Here is a 16,724-nt window from a genome sequence, read left to right on the forward strand (position 1 = left end):
ACCCAGAAATAAAATTAAATGAAAATAATTGAGCTGCTCTACGCTTTTACTATTTTGTTACACATCTAATTCCATCGATGGTACTCACATGGATGTGAGTAGCAATTTTCTCATTGCCTTGCACTTGTCTTCATCCCTCACACCTGTGCATTACATCAGCAGCATTTTACATCTCCCTGCATACACAAACAGTGCTGGAAGGGGAAAAAAAATCCAATCAAAAGCTTAAGAAAAACTCACAGAAAGTTGCTTTCCACGAATATAGAAGCAAAATAATTGCACATGCTTAGAGAGATCACAGAATCACAAGGCTGGAAAAGACCTTTAGGATCATCAAGTCCAAGTGTTCCTGTCCTATGCTAAACCATATCCCTGAGCACCTCATCTACCCGTCTGTTAAACACATCCAGGGATGGTGACTCAACCACCTCCCTGGGCAGCCTGTTCCAGGCCCTGACAACTTTGAAAGAGAAGAGTTTTTTCCTAACATCTAATCCGACCCTGCCCTGACTGCAGCTTGAGGTCATTTCCCTTTGTCCTATCTCCTGTCACCTGGCTGAAGAGACCATCTCCCAGCAATCCACACCCTTCTTTCAGGTAATTGTAGGTGGTGATAAGGTCTCCCCTCAGTCTCCTCTTCTCCAGGCTAAACATCCTTAGCTCCCTCAGCTGGTCCTCAAATGATTTGCCCTCCAGCCCCTTCCCCAGCCTGTTTGCCCTTCTCTGGACCTGCTCAAGGACCTCAATGTCCTTCTTACATTCAGAAGCCCAGAACTGCACGCAATACTCAAGGTACGTCCTCACCAATGCCGAGTACAAAGGTACAATCACCTCCCTAGACCTACTGGCCACACTATTTTTGATACAAGCCAGGAAGCCATTGCATGAAGTAACATGCAAAGGATTGTTCCAAAAAGTTAGTGCCAAAGGGTCTACTGAAGTATGTAATGTTCTGAATGTCAACCCCCCCTGCTAGACAGGGAGAAAAGCGCAGCCATGCCCCAAAGCTCACGCAACCAAGACCAGTGAAGAAAAGCTACAAGTTATCAGCAACAGAAGGGACACAAGTAAGGTGACTCTAGACTGGCTTCATTTTCAAAATGTTACAGCGAACTTTTAAGAAGCTCTAGGTTAATCGATACCACACAAATACGGAGCTGCCAACTTTCTAAGTTACAGTGCTGGTCTGACTGCCAGACACAACTGCTACGTGGCCACTTCAGGGCAAGGCAGACTGAATAGTCTTAGACCTCAGAAATAACCAGTTCTAAGTGAAGCCAGTATGCCATTGCTACTCTAATACCTGGCTGTATGTGATACATATACACCTGTATATATAAACCAAAATATTAAATATACCCGATACATCAATTACCCATCAGTACTTTATATTGAAGCTTCTAAGTTCACAGAAGTAGAATACCAAACAGATACAGCCTTTCATGTGGGACTACAGGATTTAGACTTGATGTACTTTTTGACTGCAGGAGTTGGACTTGATGTTCCTTGTGGGTCCCTTTCAACTCAGGAGATTCTATGATTCTAGACCAAATTTTAACTGAAGGACATTTCAGATTTGTCTCAGAATGAACAGGCATCATCTGGAAATGAATTAATCTTCATTTGCTCTAATGATGGAGGGGAAGAAAAAAAACTTTCAAAAAAAAAAAAGAGAAGCAAAATAGTTTTCATGTTACAGAAATTTTGTAGCATCTTTGTATTAAACTAAATTGTTATCAAATCTGAAACTGGCTTTTGTTGTTGTTAGCTTTAATTGGAAAGAACAGTTTTCCCACTAGTAAGAAATCTGTGAACTCAACTGATGAAAGATACAGCACAGATAAAAGGCAGGCAAAAAATAGGTTGGGGGGGGGGGGGGGGAAAGCTCAGACAAAATACTCCAGAGAAGTTGTTATAAATTGAAAAGTAATCAGAAAGTGAAAAAAAAAAAAGGCATATTAGTCAAATAAACAAAGCCTACAGGAAGTTGCTATTAAATGATTCCACAGCAGCAGAAATAAGATCTGTCAAATAACATCGTGTCCTCCCATCCATCTGCTCCCCCCACAAAACCACCTCTCATTGAAATGTATTCCCATTATCCTAATTCTATTATCTCCTGAAAGCTTCACCTATCTTGACATTTCTGTAGCTAGGACACAAGAGAGGTTGTTGAGTTTTCCTAATGGCAGTGTCCTGGTTTCAGCAGGGATAAAAAATCACCTTTCTTTCTAGCGGCTGATGTAGTTCTACATTTTGGATTTAAGATGAGAATCGTGTTGATAACACACTGATGTTTAGTTGTTCCCAAGCCATCAAGGACTTTTCAGTTTCTTGTGCCCTGCTGATGAGGAGGCAGGGATTGCCCAAGAAGCTGGAAGGGGACACAGCTGGCCAGAACTGGCCAAAGGGATATTCCATGCCACACAATGTCACGTTCCATTTATAACTGGGGGTGGGCCAAAAGGCAGCTGAAGGCCTGGTATAGAAGCTGAAGGTCTTGAGTAGCATTGACTTGGGGGTGATGGCTGAATACCCACTTGCCAATAGGAAGTGGTGAATGAATTCCTTGTTGTACATTGCTTGGGCATGCGGGCTGAGAGACTGGGCAGTCTGGGGGGTCTTGCACAGCAGCTGGGGGAGGCTTATGCAGCACCAGCTTCAGGTGGAAAGAAATTATGCTGTGCATGACATGTTTTGTGTATATACCATTTATATTATATTCCTTTTTTGTTTAAACTCTTTTTAATCTCAAGCTACAAGTTCTCTCACTTTTACTCTTCTGTCTATCTCTCCAGTCCTAGTGGGGGGTGTGGTGTGGAAGGGGAGTGTGAGCCAGGGCTAAACCACCACAGGTAGTAATGACTTCAGCAGTTCCAACACTTAACCACCTAAAATTGCTCAAAAAAAAAAATCCACTGACAAGCCAATAAATACTGTTTCAAACTCAATTACTATAGATCAGTAACTGGAAAAGAAAGTTTGGGGATTTTTTTGGACAATTTAGTTTTTACCATGAACAGATCATATATCTAGCAGTAGATTAAGAGAGCATAAAGGAAAATGCAGAATGACATCACTCAGACATCCCATCTTGGATTTAAAGCACTTGTTGAACATGTCATTGCCCTTTGTCTTCAGCTCTGCTGGAACTTACTGCTCTGGGATGTGCCAGTAAACAGGATCATGCGAATGCACAGCAATCCACAACAGGAACTAATTCAGCAGTTTTGTTTGTCATCTACCATCACTGGCAGTTTAAGGAAATTTGGACTGGAGAGAACATTTGCAAAGTTTAAGTTTGTCCACATCCTCAGCATGGCTGTAACAGGCTGACCCCTAGTTGGCTTCCAAACACCCACCGAGCTGCTCTCAGCCCCCCTCTACTCAATCGGACATGGGGAGAAAATACGATGGAAAAGCTCAGGGGCTGAGACAGACAGGGAGATTGCTTATCAATCACCCCACGTGCAAAAGACTTGACTTGGAGAAATTACTTACTGGCAATTAGAGTAGAATAGCGAGAAATATCTTCCAAGGCCTATCCTCACTCCTTCAATCCCAACTCTACCTTATCCCCACCCTGCACAGCACAAGGGGTGGGCACAGGAGTTGCAGTCAGTTTGTAACACTTTGTCTTTACTACTCCTTCCACCTCACACATTTCCCCAGCTCCAGCATGGGGTCCCTCCCACAGTCCTTCGCCAACTGTTCCAGTGTGGGTCCTTCCCACAAGCTGTGGCTGCTCCTGCCAGAAAACCTGCTCCTGTGTGGGCTGCTCTCCAGGGGCCACAGCTACTGCCTGGACCTGCTCCAGCATAAGGCTACAGCTTCTTTCAGGGTGTATCCAACATGCTTCACTATGGACATTTCCAGGGGCTGAGGGAGAATCTCTGCTCTAGTGCCTGGACCGCCTCCTCCTGCACTGACCTGGGTGTCTGCAGAGTTGATTCCTCCACATTTTTCTCACCCTCTCAACTGTGGCACTGTGGGGTTTTTTTCCTTTCTTAAATACCTGATCACAGAGATGTCACCAGCTCCACTGACAGTCTCAGCATTGTCCACTGCTGGGTCCGCTTTGGAGGAAGCTGGAGCCAGCTGTGCCCAACACATGGGACAGCCCCCGGCCTCTTCTCACAAAGGCCAGCTACCGAAACCTTGACACATAAACCCAATACAGCAGCCAACTAGAAACTTTCACATGAATTTAGCACTTAATCTAGAGAAAGCATATACAAACACCAGTCAGAAAAGTCAGTCTTCAATACAGTAATGCACAATTTCTTGATCCCCTTTCTGTCCCCGCTAGAACTTGCACTTATTCTTAAAAAGCCTCATTAAGATACTAAATCCAGTGTCAAGACTGTAAGTCTGGGGTTCAACGCAATTCTATAAATAGCATTTTAGTTTAGATTGGAAGAGTGCTTTTGGATCAAATCTCCAGATCATCTCTATTTACTGTTCTTCAGTTTGCGCTGGGAAGCAATGTGGAAGTATGCAAAACTGGATTCCTTCCAGATTAAACTGCCTGCAAGATGCACTCCTAACTCTTGTTCTGCCCAAAGAACAAGGCCAAGGTTTGACCTAGCCTGAGAAAACCCACTGAAACACAAGGATGTTGGATCCTCAGATTTCCCTTCCGATCTACAGTGCCAGTACTTGCTAACACAGACACAGCCTATCAGCTGCTGTTAGATGAAATACGCAGCGCCGGCCTCAGCACAACCAGTCATCCTTTCATTTGTCTAAGCATATTTGCTCATTTTTCCCTTTAGAGCCTATCTGCACTATTTATAGAATGGCTTTACATTCTAACTAGTTACCAGACAATGATTTTTAATACATGTCCCATCACTATGAATACGCTTCTCTGAAGCTTTATACATTATGTAAAATAGGCAATTAATCACTGCACAGTTTAGAAGGTCATTCCAGCACCCATAAACTAAATAGTAACGGGTACCGGTGTCTGTGTAGCTTTTTTTTCCATCTATAGATTTGCCAAACTGAAATTAGTATTCATCCCACATATTTTAAAACCTAACTGTGGTACTAATTCACAGCACAGAATTGACAACAACATGTTTATTGATCTACATATCTTTGATTTGTGTAACACGTGCCCTGCACAACAGTCTGCAAACATAACGTTTTCTTTTACTGAGTGGTAAAACATGGTGGCTCCAGGACTAGATGCAGCTGCAGCATAGATGAGGAAATTTCTCAAAACATGTTAAAGTCTTTTCAATGTACAGCTGTCATCAGAAAAAGAGAAGGATTAGTCAGGGTTTTTTTCTTTTTAGGAGGAGAAAAATGAGGACACAGAGCGCCGGTGCAGCCATTTATCCATCACAGAGCAAAGTGCAACGCCTGAAATCAGCAGTGTATCACACACTGGGGAGCCCTGGAAGCATCCCAAAACCACCCAAGACTTGAAAATGATGAAGAATCGTTGCACTAATCCAAACAATGTGACTTTACATGAAACAGAAAATATTCCTCTATAAAAGATCACAGCACATGCATGTTACCAGAGTCCCTTCGTTAGTACAAACAGCATTTCTTTTTCTATCAGAATGAGGAAATCTCAAAACACAGGAACTTCTCACAACCCAGCTGAGACCCATGCACTGTACTATAACTACTCCCTTCAGACAACTGCTATTTCCCACTCAAATATTAGACTTAACAACAAAAGCTACACTTCCATTCTAATAGTGACAGGAATCAGTGAAGCAAAACTATTAAACTTTTGAAGGATATATTTCTAAAAACAAACCTGAAACTTAGCCTTAACCTCTAGAAAATACGCCTGAGAAAAGGGAGACAAAAACGGCATGGACAGAAGAGTGCCCTTTAGCCAAATTATTTTTTGGGGAAAATCTAGCACATACTGTTGACTACTAGACATGGTGAAACTTGCTTGTTCACAGCCAGGCTCCCCACTCCCCCCCCAAAATGTTTACATATTAATCTTGTCTGCTACATTAGATAACACACAAAAGCATGTCTCACCTAGAAACAAGGAAAACAACAAACATTTCCCCCTTCAATTTCCAGGGAATAAATATATTTGCCAGTCAATAAATACAGAGAATTTTGTGTAACTTGATTAACCCATGGCTTACAGGCCTCTGCCACTTGCTTTTGGACAGAAAGATTAGGTCTTGAACTTCTCATGTCCAGATATAATTGGTGTCTGCAGCTGCAAAAGAAGACACAGACATCACTTCCACCACTGCACTATGAATGCCAAGAAGAAAGCATTTTATTTTAATATTCTTAATTAGAAACCTATTTTTCAGTGAAGAATTAAGACAAAGGGAAGTAAAGAGATTTCTTTTCTTACCATTCTACTTATATTTCATCAATATCTGCATCAGTCAGCTATCACATAAGGACCACCTGGTAATTTGCCATAAGAATGGAGAATCTATACTGTGGTAACGTGTCATTCTGGCAGCACAACAGTGCCGTACAATAACTTATGTTTAAAAAACGAAATAAGATTTTAAAAAAACCCCTACACACAGCGAGAAGGGGAAGCAGGAGTATCTCATCTACTGTGCATAACTTTCATTCCCCAAGGACAAGGGTTTTCATCTGCGTGCATCAAGATTGTACCTGGCTTAGAACCCCCCAAGTCTTCATAGCACCCTGAGACAAAAGGCACAATTTAATCCTGTCCATCTCTGCGAGATGGTTTTCTTCACAGTAGCTAGCATGGGGCTGTGTTTTGGACTGGTGCTGGAAGCAGTGTTAATATATAGAGATGTTTTTGTTATATGGAGGTGTCTTTGGTTTTGTTAAGTGGTGCTTACCCAGAGCCAAGGTCTTTTCTGCTTCTCATACCACCCTGCCAGTGACTAGGCTGGGGGTACATAAGGAGTTGGGAAAGGATACAGTTGGGACAGCTGGCCCCAGTGACCAAAGGGATATTGCATACCACATGACATCATGCCCAGCATATAAAGCTGGGGGAAGGAAAAAGAGGGAGACACATTAAGTGTGATGGCGTTTGTCTTCCCAAGCAACCATTAGACTCAATAGAGCTCTGCTTTCCTGGAGATGGCTGAACACCTGCCTGCCAATGGGAAGTGGGGAAGGAATTCCTTGTCTTGCTTTACCTTGCCAACATGTGGCTTTTGCTTTCCTTAAACTGTCTTTATCGCAACCCGTGAGTTTTATCACTTCCCAATTCTCTCCCCCAACCTGCTGGGGTAGGCAAGCAAACGAGTGACCATGTGATGTTCAGTTGCTGGCTGGGGTAAATCACAAGAAGCCCATACGACTCTTCAAACAACTCTTGTAGATTTATTGCTCAAGCTACAAATTCCACATCAAGTATGCACTTAAACCACTTCCAAGTGTCTGCAGAAAACTCATGCAATCCAGCCACGGTACTGCAATGATACCTGGCAAATAAGAGAATATCAGAAGATGACTGCAAGCTGATTATCAATGAGCTTCTCCGTACGGAAAGAATCTGCTCCCAAGAGCTGTGATCAGTGAGCCCAGATTCATTTTACAACACAGCCCACGAGTGCACACAGAGCCCTTGTAGCTGCCAGGCTCCAAGATTTATACCACACTCATCACCGCGGCCTGCGGTGAGGAGTTAAGTGACCGTGACTAACAACCGTGACACTTGATATAGGTGTCGTGTTCTTCTCCTGGAGAGGAGCACATGCAATCAAGAGGCTTGATATCTATTCTCTTTTATTTGTTTGAGTATGTTGCCATGTAACAATGCTACAGAAGATAACAGCAGGAAAAAGGAACCTGCATCACCTGGGACGTGATGCAGAAGATAGCAGGGCTTGTTCCTAGAGGAAATAATTCCTATTAAGGACCCACCCCCTCCAGGTACAGCTAGAAAATGCTTCGTTAGCTGCTTTATTAGCGAAGAGACAGCAGCAGCCTTGTGCATCTGTGTACTTATTTTCTCATTTCCACTAAGAATTTAATTAACTGACATTAATTAAGTTTTCTGTTTGATCTGGAAATTCAGTTCAAATTAACATTTTTATGGATAGTTTAATACTAATGCTGACAGACAATTTCTTACAGAACCTGCTGCTTGGACTTGCAACACAAAGGCCAAAACAGGGGAACCTATTCCACTGAGAAACCAGGATTTTTATTTGCAGTTAGATACTGGATATGCTACCTGATTTGAGAAGCCTGGGTGTTTGCTTACAAGCTACACCAAAAGCTGTAGAAGCTCAACAGGGCATAAAAATACTTTGGAGAAGCCAGATAAGATGTCCAGGAAAGTTGTGAGTTGTCAGTAGACACCAAACCACTATCTAAGCCACCCAACTGCTATAATTATCCATTACAGAAAACATCCAGCTGAGACCCTGTCATTTTGACATGTTCACCCCATTTTAAGTTATTAAAAATGAGGCCAGTTATTAGCATCTACCTCTGAACTATTGCTTACTCCTATCCATTACATTTTAACAAACAGTTACCTGAATTCATAAATGTATTACACTCTGTGCAAGGTTCACAGCCAATAAATATGAATGCTAGTGTCCATGTTTAATGTTAGATTCTAAGTTTCATACACATGAGGATAAAATACTGGAAACTCAACAATTTAATGTGAAAAGGGCACATCTGAACAGCACAAGGTTTTCTTTAAGTGTCCAATAATGTCAACATTGCACTTTGAGAGTCCAGAAGAAGGAAGTTGTACGTCCTTGAAAACAACATATGCACAATTGCCACGATCTTTCCAAAATCAAGGTCAGAAAAATAGTTCATCTCAACCATGGACATGAAAGACTGAGAACAAGGCTTGGTTTTCTAGATCCTTCATGCACAGCTTCCCAGCCTTTCCTCAAAAGTCTCCAAACACAAAATATCTGGGCTTAGATGTAAAATTCACATCATTATAGAAGTACAAGAGCAGGTACAGAATGAAAGGTACAGGACAAAAACGCCTTTTTGCCATGTTCAGACCCAGGCTTGAGATCTCCATTCCAAACATCCTGGACAGATGCCTCAGGCAAAACAGAATCCTTGTCTCAGCTGCAGTATCACTGAAACCAACAATTCAAATACATTTGCCCTATCAGCTCAAGCTCAAAACTATGCAATCCATTAACCTTCTACAAATACTTGAATGAATCCCCAAGTCCTGACACACAGCTGTCCTCTTCTTTCAAAAAACCAAATAAAACCACCTTATTTTCAGTGGGTCTTTCCACCAGCTGCCAGGTTCCCTCTGCTGCGGTGAATCACTAGGGCGAGTTTGTGCAAGTAGTGTTGTTCCAGGTCAGCACCAGTCCCATGCTTTACACATGCTGATTTAACAGCATACTGGAACTGGTTAAGATTAAACTGATCCACAGTACTTAAAAAAAGATTAAATACTCTTGTTTCTACTTAGCCACTAGCTAGGACCAAACTAATGGACTTGAGTTGTAGAAATCTCTGAAGGCCATGCAGGGGCATCCCACCTCCTGTGGGATTTACAGCCATACGACCACTTATTACCAGAAAAGGATAAACAGGATCTTGCAATTTTTGCATCAATAAAACATCTAGCTAAAGCTATATTTGAATTTGGGATTTCTGACATTAGCTGAAGACAGACTGACTTGCAAGAGTCTACACAAGCAAAACGTCCATGGTTTGCAGCTCACGACTATATTTGGCAATCCTTGGATAGACTGAAAACAACCACAGCAGTCAGCATTTCTAGCAAGTACACAAAAAACCCAATCCACTAGAAAACCCCACCAATACAAAGCAAGTCATATCAGCTTCACTGATGCCAACTTAACTGTGCTGATTTATACCAAACTTAGTTTCTGTCCCATCTGGCAAAAACATCACTGTGAATCTGTTGTGGATTTCCTCATTACATTGCTGCACTGTTCCTTACTCTTCATTCTTTATCAAGCCTACTTTTTTACAGGACCATTTTATATTTAGCTACCAAATTTCCCATATGCTACAATTAAGAAACCTAAACTTGTATTTCACAGAATCACAAGGTTGGAAAAGACCTTTGAGATCATCGAGTCCAACTGTTCCTGTCCTATGCTAAACCATATCCCTGAGCACCTCATCTACCCATTGGTGGTATCCAGGATCGGTGACTCAATGCCCTCCCTGGACAGCCTGCTTCTGTGCCTGATAACCCTTTCAGTGAAGAGTTTTTTCCTAACATCTAATCTGAACCTGCCCTGGCTCAGCTTGAGGCCATTCCTCCTTGTCCCATCACCTGTCAGTTGGGTGAAGAGACCGTCGTCCACCTCTCTACACCCTCCTTTCAGGTAACTGTGGACAGTGATAACGTCTCCCCTCAGCCTCCTTTTCTCCAGGCTAAATGACCCCAGTTCCCTCAGCCGCTCCTTGTAAGGTTTTCTCTCCAGCCCCTTCACCAACCTGGCTGCCCTTCTCCGGACACACTCCAGAACCATAATGTCTTGAGAATACAGCAGTTGATGATTCATGGGTTTAAGATCCCACTCCCTAAAAAACTGCCAACACAAATTGCAATAACAAACCCTGGTATGAAGCTGGAGATCAGTTGTCTTCGTTGTGCTTTCCTTTTTGTAAGTTAGCTCATTTCACTTAATATCATCGCACAAAGAAAGAACAAGATGCACTTCATTTTTCTGTAGTTCCTCTACAGCTAAATCGAATTCAATCTGTCCATATTAATTTTTTAAGGCATAGATCAATTCCCAAGATAGAACATCTAGAATACTTTGTTAAATGATGTTACCTACTTAATAAAAGACCAAGTAAACAGACACTAAAGTAGTCATTAACAGCTACATATGGCTAAGCAGTACCACAACCTTTCTTAATTGCTGCATCTGGCATCACACAAATAGAGAACAATTTTATATTTTAAGCATTTTTAAAAATAAACTAAAAAGGCAGTAAGTTGTCAGGATAAGAAATGCAACAGAAAAGCCATAAAGCAGTAGTAATTTTCATGAGAAAATGAGACAGTGAACATCAGCCATAGAAACGGGTTATTTTAGGTAAAAATCCTCCAGATGTGTCACCATGTGTCCAGTTGTTCAGTGAACCAAGTGTGTTACTATTACTTGCTTCTGTTTGTATCATCCCGAGGTGGAATTCCTTACAGTTGTACAGTAGCAAGTCTCAGCAGCACTTCAGCAATCAACCAGCACCACAACTGAAGGAAAACTGCCCCCATATATCTCCTCGCTTCCCTCTGTGCTGGTATGAATGTTTGTCAACCTGCATCAGTGACTGGATTGGTTAAACTTATCAGGATTAAAACCAGCTCCACAAGAATGAAAAGTATCATTTAATTCTGATCAACTTCCCGACCCAAACCACTCTATGGCTTGTAGAGCTCTACAGCGATTTGAATTGGGATGAAGAGACAAGAGCAGCAGAAGCAAGGCAGGGGTAGATCTTTGAGAGGAGTCATTTACACATTAATTATCTGTGAAACCACAGCCCAAAGGCCTAACTTTAATACAAATATAATAATGTCAGCAGAGCCCGTTGAAATGCAGTTAAATTCTGCCACATTAGTAGAAACTTAGCCATGGTAAATAATGAATCGAAGCTGTATACACGTACTGATGAGCTGCAGATACAATAAATTATTTTGACTGCCGTGGGCAGAATTTCATATTTAATGGCACACACAAAAAGATTTAACTCCCTGCTGTCAGACTTGGCAGCTCATTGAGCAACTTGCCACACGCATTTATATTTTAATTAATATATAAATAAAATGTACCGTTCGACCATATTCTGGGCTTATGAGAAAAAGATAAGCTCTTCTTTCCTGTCCATTCTACCTCTAAAAATTGAAGGAATTCAAGAACAGGTATACAGGTCTAGAAAACCTTTACCTCTGTCCATCATTCCTCATTTAAAATACCCAACCTGGATTACAAAACTATTCCTTCAGCAATAAGACTCCTGTGAATACCCAACTTTCAGTCATGTTCACATGAACTGTAGTAACACTGGTTGTACAGAGGAACTGCTACAGTCAACAGTCCATCTTCCAGGAAGAAGTCACACTAGATTATCACAATTTCATCTCCCCTTTAAATATACTGATTTTTCACATCAGCTTTTCTAGGTAGACTTAAATGAGAAGACTGATTTTCTACCTCCTAGATGCAAAAAAAATAAAAAATAAAAATCTAGGCAACCTTTGAAAGCATGACCAATTTGTTCGGTATTCTGGTTCTGGCTCAGGAGTAAGAGGGAGGTGGAAGACCTTTCTTTAGAAAAATGATTTTATTCTTGGTTTGTGGCAGAAGTAATGCCTATGTTTTCATAAAGTCATTTGCTCAATCCAATTACACAAAAAATACCAGTTATCATGACAGTTCTTTCATACAACAACCTGGGACTAATCCAGAGCTCAGTGAAAAGAATATGAGGTTCTCCTGTGACTGAAAAAGAATCAGAATTTTCTGTGAATCTCCTTTCCACCTGGGTGACAGAAGATGAATGTTGTGCCAAAAGCTTGGTAAACTGGGCCAAGCTTCGGACAACTGAAGTGCTGGTCAATGAACAGAAATATGCTTGAGTTTATCACACTTTAGGCTGCACACTACTTTCAGTCGGCTCACGCGGCCACTTGTGGAGCCAAACTGCAGTTTGCTTTGAGGTAACTCTTAAGGAGTCCAGGGAAAAAAGAAGGGGAAAAAAAAAAATCAAGAAGTCCCAATAATTTTAAATAGACATTTAAATACTCCACAATCCAGATGGTAGAGCAATTCTAAAGTAATAGGGCAAATTTCTACAGGCAGAAACTAGAAAGGAATACAAGAAAAATTTCAGAGATAAAAAAATTGACTTCTCACACATATAAAAGTCACTTAAGAATTACTAACTAAACTTAAAACAAAAAAAGTTACAAAATGAAAAGGAAGAAGTATGCAGCTCTTTCTGAAAGCAAGCAGAAAGTTAAGAAAGGAATCCAGGTAACCCTGAAACCGCCCATAACAGACTAAATTCTCAGCCTCCTGCATAAAGATGTTGGAACAAACAGAAAAGTCAAGGAATTGTGATGGGAGTTTCTGCTGTTTCACTAGTTGTCTTGAGGGAATGCATTTTATTATCACCAAAGGTATTGAAAAACTACCATTGCTGCTTGATGTTGGACCTTTCCTTTATTTTCTCCATCTTGCAGCTGATCAACTCAGTCCATTCCAAAAGAAATAAACCAAAAAAAGATTACAGATTTCTCAGATTTCTTGCCAAGTCTAAGTTTGAAATATATAGGGTTCTACCATCTGCAAGTGAATTCAGGCAGTAACTTCGGAAGTGTGAGCTATTACTGGCACATTAAGACATGATTATCCTCGTCTGGTCCAACGTTTACATATCTCGTAGGCCCACATTTCCAGAATGCAAACTATCTTTGAAACTGAAAATATCCATAAGCTTTGTCTGAAACCTCAAAGGCTGCAATAAGATACACTGCCTAAAGAAATATTGGGGATTCCTGATGAGCATTATCTTTGGCTTACAGCCCAAATACTGCAGTGACCAAGCATATGTCTCCTCTTGCAATCTGTAAAAAACAAAAGTTCTCTCTCAGGTATCTATATTGTACACTAAAATACTGCATGCCTTTTGAATTCTGTTTTGGATTTAGTTGCCCTATCTGGTAGAAGTATTTTAATACATTTATTTTATATATCCTAACATCAAGGTGATGTTGACAATTAAGTTCTGCAATGGCCATCTGTAAAAGGAAGGGGGAAGGAAAGAAGTAAATGTGAATATTTCTTCAAAAATTTTAAACTACTTGGATTTCAACCAGGATTTCAGCAATGGAAAAAAGAAAATACTTAATGGATTTACACTGTATGTGGATTTCTTTAGGAGATGTAACATTTTAATTATAAAATTCAGGAAGGTTTCTGAACTTGTGAAACGTTTGGCTATGAATTAGAATACTTATGAGAAAAATTTTAATTGGTATGAGTTAGGACTTTATCCAAAGTCAAACTTGCAATTTCATAAATTAAGAAATTTTATTTCCTAAGACATGAATTATGTCAACCTCTAAAATTTCTTTACTGCCTCACATTCACCTTCAAACTTACAGCATGTAAAACTGTTACTCCTTTGACAATAGCTAGGTTGGAGGCTTCCCCCCCCCCCCCCCATAACTGACCTGATGCTATGTAAATGTGGCAAGGGTCTGGGTTTTCCCCAAAATCTAAAACCATAAAAAGGCAAAAATCTCTACACACTCAGCTTTCACTGCAACTGGAAGCCTATGGAACACAATAACAGGGTGGTGTTTTTTCTTAGGGTAAAAAAAAAAAGGATTAAAGGGTCCAAGTTTTATGAAGCACAAAATCAAGAAAACAAAGATGGAAATGCCAAGCATTATAAAAACATTATAAACCAACAACTTTAATGCTTAGCATATTCCATGTATCACTAAGCAAGAACCTAAGCAGCCTACTGAAGGATTTTCTGATGTCAGCCTCAAAAAAGACTGAAAACAAAGCTACAACCCCGCACGACTTGCAACTGGGAGACAAGGTGGATGCTCATACTCACACTGCTGAACTACTTTCAGACTCCAGTTAGTTTTGTGTTTGTACCTATTTATCACACTCTTACAATACAGAAAATGAAATTTAATTTAACTAGTTGCACAGGCCATGACTGCAATAAAAACAATCTCTGGTTTCTAGAAAAAAAATCACAAACTGATATAGACTCAGCAACTTTGGCAGGCTGTTCAACTATCCCATTAAATCCACATCTCCACCCATGAAGTGTTAATAATGGGTTTCTTTTAAACAAAATTCTGCAGGAATTTCTTCTGCAGGGATTGAATTTTCTTCTCCACAGTAGCTATGCTTACCAGAGACCTTATAACAAGCTTCTGCTGAACCATGGTTGCAAAAAGACATTCTCTTGGCTAGTAACTGTTTCTAGGTCTCAGCCTGAAAATAAATGTTGGGAAAATTGGAGCCCAGAGGAATCTTTTCCCCACAACCTTATATACTATTTATAACAGTATAGTTATACTGTTAGGACATTCAGTCAAACTTGAGAGTTTTAAACTAGGTAAAACACACAAAATATGCAATTAATACATTTAACTACTTTGTAACCTTTCTCTTCTGAGTGCAAGTCAGGCCCCTAGCAAAGGCTACACTCTTCCTCCACTCCCCATATGCCGTAACTCTTCTGTAAGTATCTGCTCGGCTATTCCTTGAGTTCCTATTTTTCACAAGAGACTGAAATTTTACATAAAATCTTCACTCAAGTTGAAAACAATGAATTTCAGACTGGGACACAATAAATTATACTCTAATGACAAACACTCTTTCTTAAGAGGAAGAAGAGGATGCACCCCAGAAGCAGGCATGAAAACCTTTACCATTTACCAACACCAATTTGAAAGCACATCGGTAAACACTTCACACATCATCCCTCATGTCTCAATGAATTCACCTCACATTCACACTGGGCTTCCTAGCAACTCTTCCAATACAAATACATTTTTCCATTTACTGAAAACAATAATGAGAATGAGTCATTTCTGTAGAATATAGTCCTTCACATATACCAGATGCCTAATGTTGCATGCTGTGAAGAAAAAAAAAAGCCAAAGCCTACTCAAATTGCTGTATTTATCACAGAAGTCTGTCAGCATTTTGCATCTTTTGTAAATGTTTTCTTCAGAATGCTTGAATTTTTTTTTAATGTTAAGATCTTAATATTGCTTGTCAAAATGTATTACCAAGTTCTGTACGAGCTACCATCTAATTAGCTCAGTTACTAGCAGCTTGAGAATACCGCCCAAACAGTGACCCAAAATTACTGTCTTTTAACAAGGGAGTAAAACAAACGGAGAGAAAAAACACCTCAAAGCTTTAAAACTGAGAAAATGAGCATTTTCTGATGTTTCTTCAAGGCTTTTCCTTCCAATTCCATTGAATCTGCTCCAATAAAATTTTTTTAACGTTTTTGGTGTTGTCTTTCTAAACCAGTTCTTACATTACACTTCAGTAAAACCGAGCCTGACTAGCTGGCTACATGCAGAAGAGACAAGCAGAACTCCTGTCCCCTTCGTTCTTCTCTGTAACCAGCAGAGTGCGAGTACACGAATCAAAAAACAGTGAACAGAGAACTGAAATCAAGGAATTCACTCTAATGAAATTATAAAGCTGTGGGATGGGATGTTCAACCAATCACTGCAAAATCTAAAGTAGTAATTAGAAAGCTTAGTTTTATTAAATGCATGTTTGGGGTTGGTTTGGGGTTTGGCTTTTTTTCAGAATTAGGTGGTAACAGCAGACCCCAGCTATACCTTTATTCATTTTGTTTCCTTACAGAGGCCTTTCATTAACTAACTTATCTAATAACAACAGGATGCTGTCATTCTAATGAGTGACTTAAAATAAAGGTACTTGCTTATAGCCACCCATTCTGTTTAAGGGCAGAATAGAACAGAGATACAGTAATAGACAGACACAGATGCTGTAGATCCTACATTATTCGTTACCTATTCAATACAAAATAAAGTGGCCCTAGAAAATTACTTCCACAAAGGAATGCAATTTTAAAGACATGCCTACAGTTTATTTGGTTCCTCTGCAAAGCATATATTCAGCAATTGCAAATAGTTTGGATGTAAAAGATTTTTAAAAGTGTTTAATTAGTTCCTAATTAGATAAGTATGCCAGATACCACAAAGGATGGCACTACTTTAGGGAAGA

At 40.2% G+C, this 16,724-nt stretch overlaps 1 protein-coding gene across 1 annotated transcript in view; it reads right to left on the bottom strand.

Annotated features, from left to right (window-relative positions):
• The window catches only part of USP6NL (USP6 N-terminal like), a gene marked incomplete at both ends in the record, with an annotated part of 98,059 nt that overhangs the window by 80,624 nt on the left and 711 nt on the right, over positions 1 to 16,724 (bottom strand). The gene's annotated exons all lie outside the window — the stretch shown is intronic.

This window comes from Gallinula chloropus (assembly GCF_964237585.1).
Source record: "Gallinula chloropus genome assembly, chromosome: 1".
In the NCBI taxonomy this organism is placed as follows: domain Eukaryota; kingdom Metazoa; phylum Chordata; class Aves; order Gruiformes; family Rallidae; genus Gallinula; species Gallinula chloropus.